This window comes from Callospermophilus lateralis, chromosome 11 (assembly GCF_048772815.1).
Source record: "Callospermophilus lateralis isolate mCalLat2 chromosome 11, mCalLat2.hap1, whole genome shotgun sequence".
Taxonomy (NCBI): domain Eukaryota; kingdom Metazoa; phylum Chordata; class Mammalia; order Rodentia; family Sciuridae; genus Callospermophilus; species Callospermophilus lateralis.
In genome coordinates, this window is record NC_135315.1 from 57851152 (window position 1) to 57860917 (window position 9766).

Sequence of the window (9766 nt, forward strand, 5' to 3'; positions counted from 1 at the left end):
TAAAACAAGACCATCTCTTACCCCAGTATCTCCTCTTCACATCAAAACACCCTTCGATATGTGACGTGTTGTCTTCCAGACCTTTCTCTGAGAGAGGGTGAGAGAAAGAGAGAGAGATGGAAAAGGGGAGAGAGAGAGAGAGAAAGAGAGAGAAGTAGAGAGATTGTTATTCTTTCTTAGAAAAAAAATTTCTTACAAAAAAAATTCTGTAACTAATTTTTATATGGTTAGAAAATACATGGTTATCATTCATGTCAGTTCATAGACAGCTTTCTTGATTACTTTATAAAAAATTATGTGGTATATCATCAAGCAATACAATAAGAGTTTAGTTCAAAAGATAGACTGAACAAATTCACATGTATACATTCCCTTTCAAATATACCATCAGAAATATATTTGTGTGTGTGCGTGCATGCACACATATATAGATTTGAATTAGTTATATGTATTTGTATGTCTATATCTAAATAGATCATTTAAATCATGCTGCCTAAATCTCTAAAAAAAAACAAGAAAGTATAGCAGAATAGACAATACAAATAATCCCTAGTAAATTTTTTAAAAAGTCGGGGGGGGGATAAAAACTGATGGGGAAATCCAAAGAACCTCACACTTTCATAACACAACAAATATAACAATAGAAATGATCCCTTGACAGCACTGGGATATTTCATTTTCAAAGTACATTTTTTAAAGCTATAATTGTCTTCTTCTTCCATTTCAGGCTTCTCCTTACCTATTAGGGAGCCCTGAGCCCAGTATGAGCTGCTAGATTATAATTTCCAAGATAAATGCAGAAAATGGACCTCAGGTGGGGAAGTTTGCTAGAGACAGGGGAGTGGGTCACTCAGAGAGATGCTTACAGCCATCTAAGATCATTCCAGACCTCCACAACAGACCCGAGGATATTTAGAGTTGGAGGGGGAAAAAAAAGAACTGCCACCCAGGAAATTATTAAACCAAAGATTTCCACCTCCAGAGCGGAGCTCTCCTAAACTATGGCAATTATGGGTAGATACCTCATTCTACACCCACATCCTTGAAGAGAATCTTGCCTCTGAGCAAGTTCAACCCAGGTACCGAACTGGCAGTCATGTTTTCCATTCAAGGAGCCTATAAGCAAGGAAACACAACCAAAGGAAAATCAAAACAGCACTTTACTAATAGATACGCAGACTTAATAACCTTCCATTTAGAGGTGCCTGGTGGAACCAAGGTCAGAAAACTACATCTCAGCTGCAGCAGATGCTTCTGGGGTGCACCCATAGCCCCTCTGAGGGCAGGCATTTACCTGACCTCACCTGGATGGCTTCCTTCTGCAAATTCCCATAATATCCAAATCTGGTTTTCTCTGGCTGCAGGAGGAACATCAGCCTTTGCACAGGGAAGATTAGAAGAGCCAGGAAGTGACCCTCATGGAAGCAGCCCCCATAAATAATGCCATGAATAGGCATTATTAACACAAAATGCCACAGCAGGTTCCTCAGCCATCAGGTATGTGCTGTGACTACACCCTCACAGAGGTGCCTAGGAAAGAGCACAGAGCACCAGTATCCACAGAAGCACCCTGCTCATGAGCACACCTGGCACCTGTATTGTTTTCCTTCCCCTCCTCACTTCCCCAACCCCTCCATGTGGTTCCTGGGATCACCTCCAAAATAAAAACTTCTTGCACCTGAGTCCTTATCATAAAATCTCCTGCTGAGGGATTCAACCCTAAGACTATAGTCCTTCATGTCTTCTTTATTTGTAATTTTTCTTCTTTTGAAAATATGTGAAAGTTAGAAAAATATATATTTGTCCAGGGAAGGTTTTTATTTTCAGAAGTCTTCAGAAATGTTAAAAATAATGAGATAAATAAAAACAAAAGTAAACTTTGTGGGTTTTTTTAAAGTATCTGACTATAAATGTAGCCCATTTAATCTTTCTAGGAGGCAAACTAATGACTACCAATTAATTAAAAATAAAAGCTTTGAGATCCCAAAGCTCACGTAAGCAGGAAAACCAGGATTCTCCTTCTTGAGCTCCTCTTCCTAACCCTCTCATGTATTGTCCCAAATCCTCAGGCCCAGAGAAAATAAGAAAGTATGACCAGTTCCCTAAGAGGACCCAGCCTGAGTTTTCTGTTGTTCTTATTGCTGCCAACAAAACTAGTTCTTTCAAACTTGTTCTGCCCTGAGAGAAGAATCCAAGCCCTGAGTCAAGCCTTCAGTGACTCAGTTCCCAGTGCTACGTTCCGGAAGGCACTATACCCAAACTCAGCCTTGGGACCCAACCATAGAAAGCCATTCGGGTGTTGAGGAAAGTCACAGGCATCTTCTGTGAGGAGATTGTCTGCATTTTCCCTGGGCCAGTGTGGAACTGGAAGCATCTCTTGATCAACATTAATGTGCAGTGTCACCCAGTCCCCAACACATGAGTGAATGAATGGAAAACTCCTGAATGTATAGATGTTAAAATAAGTGTGTTGGGTCCATCTGGTGAAATTGGAGTTCATTTTTCTTTTGCTTTCCATATTTTCTAAATATCTCCCATGAAAATCATAGCTTTTATCGCCAGATATTTTTTAAAATGCTATGAATTAATTTCAAAATCAAACAAAGAGAAACTGCCACTGATGTTCACTTAACATTAAAATGTTCCATCATTTAACAAATGTACATTGAGTGTTTGTTTGTTTTTTAATACGCCAGGCATTTCTTTGGCACTAAGAATATATAAATGAACAGGACAGACAAAATGAAACCCCTCAGGGATATTATAGTCCTAGTGAGAGAGACAGGTGCTAAAACAAGTCAGCAAATAAGTACAGAATGTAAAGTCAGGACATCATGGGTGGGTGACTCATACCATGCAGAAGAACACTGAAGCAGGATAAGGCATACACAGAGGCCCAGAGTTGTAGGGCATGAGCAAACTCATAGTGCCTTGGTCCACTTGGGCCACTATAACAAAGTACCATAGACTGAGTGGCAAATAAATGATAGAAATTTGTCCCCACAGTTCTAGAGCCTGGAAGTCTGAGGTCAGGGTGCAGCGTGGTTCAATTCTGGTGAGGGTTCTCTATCTGGTTTTCAGACAGCTGACTTCTCCTTGTATCCTCACATAGCAGAAAGAGAACAAGAGAGCTCTCTGGGACCTCTTTTTAATCTTATTCATGAGGGTCCCACCCTCGTGACCTAATTACCTACCAAGACTCTACCTCCTAATACCATTATATTGGGTGTTAGGATTTCAAAATATAAATTCAGTCCAAGCAGGTAGCTCTTGACCCCTGAATAAGACTATTCAGAAATTATCCATTACAAAAGAGTTGTGGTATCTTTCCTCATTTTTTTTTTGCATAAAAAACTTACACTAAACATTGGAAAAAATTCATCTTTATCTTGTATTTGAGACAAAAATTTAGTATAAATCTTATTAATACTACATATAGAATTTTCTAAAAGTAGATCAATTTATCAATTAGAAATATCTTTAAAAAATGGTTTTCCAACTGATTTCAGGATTTATATAACATGTCCTCTTTCCTAATTATTCTGGGGTTTCCCTCTTCTCTTCTGCCTTCTACTTTCTGAACCACCCTAAACACCCTGTAACGTGTAACAGACTACACAATCAGTATATGTTGCTGTGGCCACAGAGACCACTGGCCATGCCCTTGTATGGAGTGATGAGTACTGTTCTTCATGGAATGGCGCAGGTCAGGCAGGCCAGCCTGGAATTCAGAGGTCAGGACTCAGTAATCCCTTTTCACCAAGTTGGATAGGAGTCACTTACAAAATTCCCAAATGTGCACCTCTGTTGAATGTTTTTAATTTTTTTAAACTTTTTTTATTCTAATTAGTTATACATGAATTTTTTTATTAAAGCCAAATATTTGACAACATAAAATAAGAATCCACAACGTGTTTACCCTTGTCCTTTGGAAATGACCAGATCAAACTTCATCTTCTTCCCAGGTCTTCTTGACTGTTTCCAAGTAGAAGGCGGAGAGTCCTAGGAGTCCCCTTTGGTAGTTCATCTACTGTGGCCCAGAGCCACACTGTCTGCATTTACACAACAGCTCTCAGTGGTGCCTTGGAGGACAAAGGAGGCGGGATTGAGTAAGAAGCCAAGAAAACTATTGAACGCTCTTGAAAACGCTCTTAATGAGACACCATAGGATACTGTAGAAATTACTGCATAGAAAGCATTCAGATGGTTGAACTAGAACCATTGCTGTAAAACAATTATTCCAAAATCCTTAAAGAAAACAGTGCTAGAATGAATTTATTTGTTTGTGCATTTATTTATTTATTTATTTATTGGCACCAGGGATTGAACTCTGAAGCCCTTAACCACTGAGCCACATCCCCAGCCCTTTTTTGTGTTTTATTTAGATACAGGGTCTCACTGAGTTGCTTAGAGCCTCGCTAATTTGCTGAGGCTGGCTTTAAATTAGCCATCTTCCTGCCTCAGCTGGGATTATAGGTGTGCAGCCACCACACCCAGCAACACTGCTAGAATTGAACAGAAAACTTCCATGTTCAGCAGTTGAAAATTATAAACGTGGCTGGAGTGAAATCACTATCATTTAGCTTTGGAAAAAGGGTAGAAAATGATTTTCCAGCACAGCCCCTCAGCCCTACTGCAACAACCAAAGACACAGTCTTGGTTTTCTCTTGCAAGACAGAGGGAAGCTGAGTACTGGGTATAGTCAGGCTTGAGTTACCCAAAATTGAGAGTTAGAAAGATCTAAAAACAGTGGAGCAAAGACATGCTACCAAGTCCATGCATGAAATCAGGGCTCCTTTATTCACAGGAGTGCCCTATTTACTTTTAATTTAAACAGTTATAATAAGAAGATTGATTATATGGTTTTTAAACCTATAGATTGGAAGAGGCAAGTAAGAAAATGGGGCAAGGATACTTTTTTTTTCTTTCTTTCTTTCTTTATTATTAGTTGTTCAAAACATTACAAAGCTCTCAACATATCATATCTCAAAAGGATACTTTTGAAAAGGCAAGGATACTTTTAAAAGAGGAAATACTGATTTTAAACAAAATGATGCATTTTAAAAAGTGACAGGTATGTGTTAGAGAAAAAAATAATGAATTTTTTTTCAAAAGCAAACAAGAAACTCACAAGCAAACAATTCAGGTTTGTGTAGTGAAGAAGTAAAATAGTGTAATCCCTTTACCCACTTCTGAAAATACCACAATAATTGATACTCATTATGCACTTCCAGTAGTCAATACCAAAAGCACTTACGTTCAGAATCCATGAGGAATGAAGTGGAGGAAATATGTGTGTTATAGTTTAGACATGAGGAGTCACCTAAAAGCCCCTATGTTTCTGCAGGAATGTTCAGAGGTAAAATGATTGAAGTTTGAGAGTTGGAACCTAATCAGTCCACCCTAGTTTGAATGGATCGACTGGGAGGTAGCTGTAGGGAGGTGAGGTATCTCTGCAGGAGGTAAGTCACTGGGGTTTTCTCTGGGAAAGTTCATCTTTCTTGCATCCCCAAGGAATTTTCAGGATGCCACAAGGTGAGCAGCTTTCTTCTGCTGCAGTTTTGGGTCACACTGTTCTGTCTCACCTTGGGTCCAGAGTAATAAACTCAACCTACCATGGACTACAACCTCTGGAACCCTGAGCCAAGATAAACTTTCCCTCTCAGAGTTGTTCTTATGCCATATTTTGGTTATGGCAAAGCAAACCTGTCTAACACAATACGTTTGACGATTCCCCATCAAAAGTGGTCAGTTGGGGATACTTGGCTGCAAAGGAGCACAAAAGAATCTGGGTGACAATAAAAAAAATTATTTTTTTATTCCTCATTTGGTCTATGTCTTAATTAGGGTGTTGTTATAAAGATGTATGCATTTGGCAATTCACCAAACTCCACACTAACTATATGTGAAAGTTATTCTGTCATGTAATTGATTTAAAAAGTGAAAAGAAAGTTCAGGATCAAATTTGGCATTTACAAGAGGCAACTAGTTTGTAACCCAATAATATGCCCAATAGCCTAGTTCTGTATCGACAAGGGGTTACTTGCATTAACTCAAGATTCATATGTAGTATCAGCCACTGTATTGAGTCTTGAGAACAAGTTCAGTGGTTAAAGGACACATTACTCTTCCTTCAAAGCTCAATACCATTGGAAAAAGGCATTTGGTGGATTAAAGACCAGAATCTCTGCCACAGAGTCTACTTATTCCTCACTTCTGCTCTTGGGTTTGACCTTGACTATTTCCTGAATTTGGAATAAACCCCTCTTTCTCTAACATCATTTTAAATGGGAATCGTCATCACACCTCCAACAAGGAAAAATCCAAGGGAACAGAGTAGAATTTCCTCTCAATCTTGGAGAAATAAACAGGATTTGTCACAAGCTGTCAGAATGTAGTAGCCTTGGAATCACCTGTTGGGCATGAGAGGAGACAGAGCATTGAAGACAGGCTGCAATTTCCCAGAGTTGCTCAAGAAAAATTGTCCCAACACTAAATTCAAATGGTCTCTGACTTACAATTTTTCCACTTTGCAATGGTGTGAAAACAATTCACCTTCAGTGGAACTAGGAAACTTGAAGTTGGATCTTTCCCAGGGAATTGGAAGTACTATCCCTCTCCAGAGTGCTGGGCAGTATCCATGAGCTGCAGCTGCTGGTCAACCCTACAACCACAAGGGAGAAAAACTGACATGCTACTATATTGCTAAGGTGCAATGCTCGGGAAGGTAGGTGGATTGAAGGCGTTTTCAATTTTCCAAATGATGACAGGTTTATCTGAATGTAACCCCATTATTAGTCAAGGAGCATCTATAATCTGAACTAGCCTATGAAAAGCTGTCAAAAGTTGTAAGTATAAAAGTAGGAACAGATTTAGAAGAATGGAAAAAAATAACATCTTGTCCAGAACTGGGACCATATCAAGGTTTTATCTAGGTTTGTTAAGTGAATTAAGAAAATACAAGCTAAAGCTTTTATAGCTGCTTCATAATAGAACAGCTTAGCTTCAAAGCTGACTCTGGCACAAAGGACAAAATGGAATGACTCTCTAAAGTGAGCAGAGCTCAAAGCCCTATGTGCTTTCTCTCTGCCTAACCTACTCCCTGCCCTCAGCCTCATCATAATTCCAAAAGGTTGACATACCTAGCAAAGGGCACCTGGGAATTTGTTCATCTTGGGAACTGTTGTCCCAGAAGTAACACTTACCTGGTATTAACCTTGGTCTGTGCTGTATAGAAACATGTCAGTCATCATCCCAGAAGAAAACAGGATCTAACTCAGGTGGTCATTATCCTAAAGGAGGGACTTGGAGCAGAGCTGTGGACACATCTCAGGATGTGAACGATGGTGGGGATGAAGGATGGTGAGGCATCCAGACACTAATGTGATACCCTATGACCCTCAAGCCAAGGCTCAGCAGATGCAAATAAAATATAAGACATCCGGTTAAGCTTGAATTTGGGATAATCAATGAATAATTTTTATTTTTTTTTAGTCCAAGATACAGTCAGCCCTCAGTATTCAAGGACTATTGATTCTAAGACCTTCCACAGATACCAAAATTCATGAATGCTCAAGTACCTCCTATTAGATGGCATAGTTTTTATATTTACCCATGTATATACACTTGTATAGTTTAAATCATCTTAGATTACTTATAGTAACTAAAACTATGTAGATGCTTTGTCCTATGATAGCGTTTAGGGAGTAATAACTAGAAAAAAAAATGTCTGGGTCTGTATGTGTACAGTACAGATTCATTTTTAAAAGTATTTTTGATCTGTGATAATTAGTTCAGTCTGCACAGGCAGAACCTGCAGATGTGGAGGGCCAACTGCATTGCACGTACTTGTACCAAACAATTATTAGTCGCTTATCTGAAATTTAAATTTAACAGTTTTATACTTCATCCAACAGCCCCACTTACTTAAAGGCAGTGCAGTGTGGTTGGAGCTGAGGAGGAGGGGCAGCCGGACAGGAACCCGGTCACCAAGACACACAGGCCAGAAAGGAGTCCACAGCAGCAAAGAGCAAGGCAGAAAGAGCAGAACTCGCTTTCCTTTCGTCCTCCCCTCTCCTGCTGGCTCCTCACAATGGCTGAACCAATGGACGAGAGATCCTGATGGGAACTGGAGTGGCAGAGAAGTGCGATCCCTCCCCTCCCCGTCATGAGGTCATGGCTAACATTTAAAACCGGTTTCATAGAAGGCAAGTCTTTAAAAAATGACTGCCTCCAAACACTTCTACAATAGCATCAGTGCCCAAGTTTTATAAGGATATGTCTACACGTCCACAGGAAGATGCCTTCCTCTGAATGTGGAGGTGTTCAGTTCACAGGAAGCTGAAGAAGTTATTATAATGGAGGAGGGTGACAAATTGTCTCTTGAACAGGTAAGGCTTCTTGTTTTGCACCTGGGAACTATCTCAAGAGAAAAACAAGTCATTCCCCCAGCCACATTTTTTTTTTTTTTTGCCAGAAGATAAAATCAAACACCATGCCAGATTTAATTTGTGACCAGAGTTGAAAGAATCAAGTATTTTTGACATTTCTTTTTTTTTAAATAGTGATAATTATAACTAAATTCCTTCATCATTTCTAATCTTGTTGCTGTCTCCAAGATCAAGCTGTACATTAAAGATAGTGAAGAGGAAGAGGAGGTGATTAAGATTGAAATAATCTATAGAAACTTTAACTAAGGTCAGTGGGTGGGGCATAGGGTGGGAAAGTTTGGGGAAAGATCTGAGCAGGCAGTGATTTTATCCTCAGTTCTTCCTCATCTCATGATGCCCTCTCTTGCAGGTTCCACATTGGAGATTCAACCAACCACAGATGGAAAATGTTTTTTTTAATTTACATCTATGTAAACATGCACAGACTCTCCCTCATCATTACTCCCTAAACAATACAATATGGCAACTATTTACATGTCATTTAGACTGCATTAGGTATTATAAGTGATCTAGTGTTGATTCAAAGTATATCAGAGGAACTGGGGTTGTGGATCAGTGGTAGAGCACTTGCCTAGCATGTGTGAGGCACTGGGTTCAAATTCTTACCACCACATATAAATAAATAAAGGTCCATTGACAACTAAAAAAAAAAAAATGAAAACAAAAAAATGGAAGTATATCAGAGAGTGATTGTAGGTTATAGAAAAGACTTCTGCATCCATGAATTTTGGTATGTGTGGGGCAGTTCTGGGACTAATCCCCTATGGATACTATACCTCCATCTCACTGTGCAAGTCACTTAACCTCTCCAGGCCCGTTGTTTTTTCTTCTCTATAATAAGATTATTTTTGAGCTTTTTTGTGACTTTAGAGTCTGAATTCCATGTAGTTTTGAAATATATATATTATATATGCACACACACACAACATACAACACACAACACACACACACACACACACACACCAATAATCCCATGGGACTAATAAGAAGAATAAATAGAAATCATATCCAACTGCATTAACAAAGATGGCTTGCTTCATTTGTAATGCCAGATTCGTGGGACCCCAATAGACCTTCAGGAGCCGAATCCCATGCAATCACACAAGAGTCTTTATTGCAAGCTCCAGCCTAGACTCACAACCATTCCGACGCAGCGGGAAAAATCAGACAACTCTTAACATTGATTAGCACATTCACTGGCGGGAACAAGTTGGGTAGGGGTGATTGGTTAGTACAAGAGGGGGATTCCTTTGAATTGATTGGTTTAGGCCACGAGGGGTGTACGTGCTGAACTACATGGTTTCACAACATGTTAT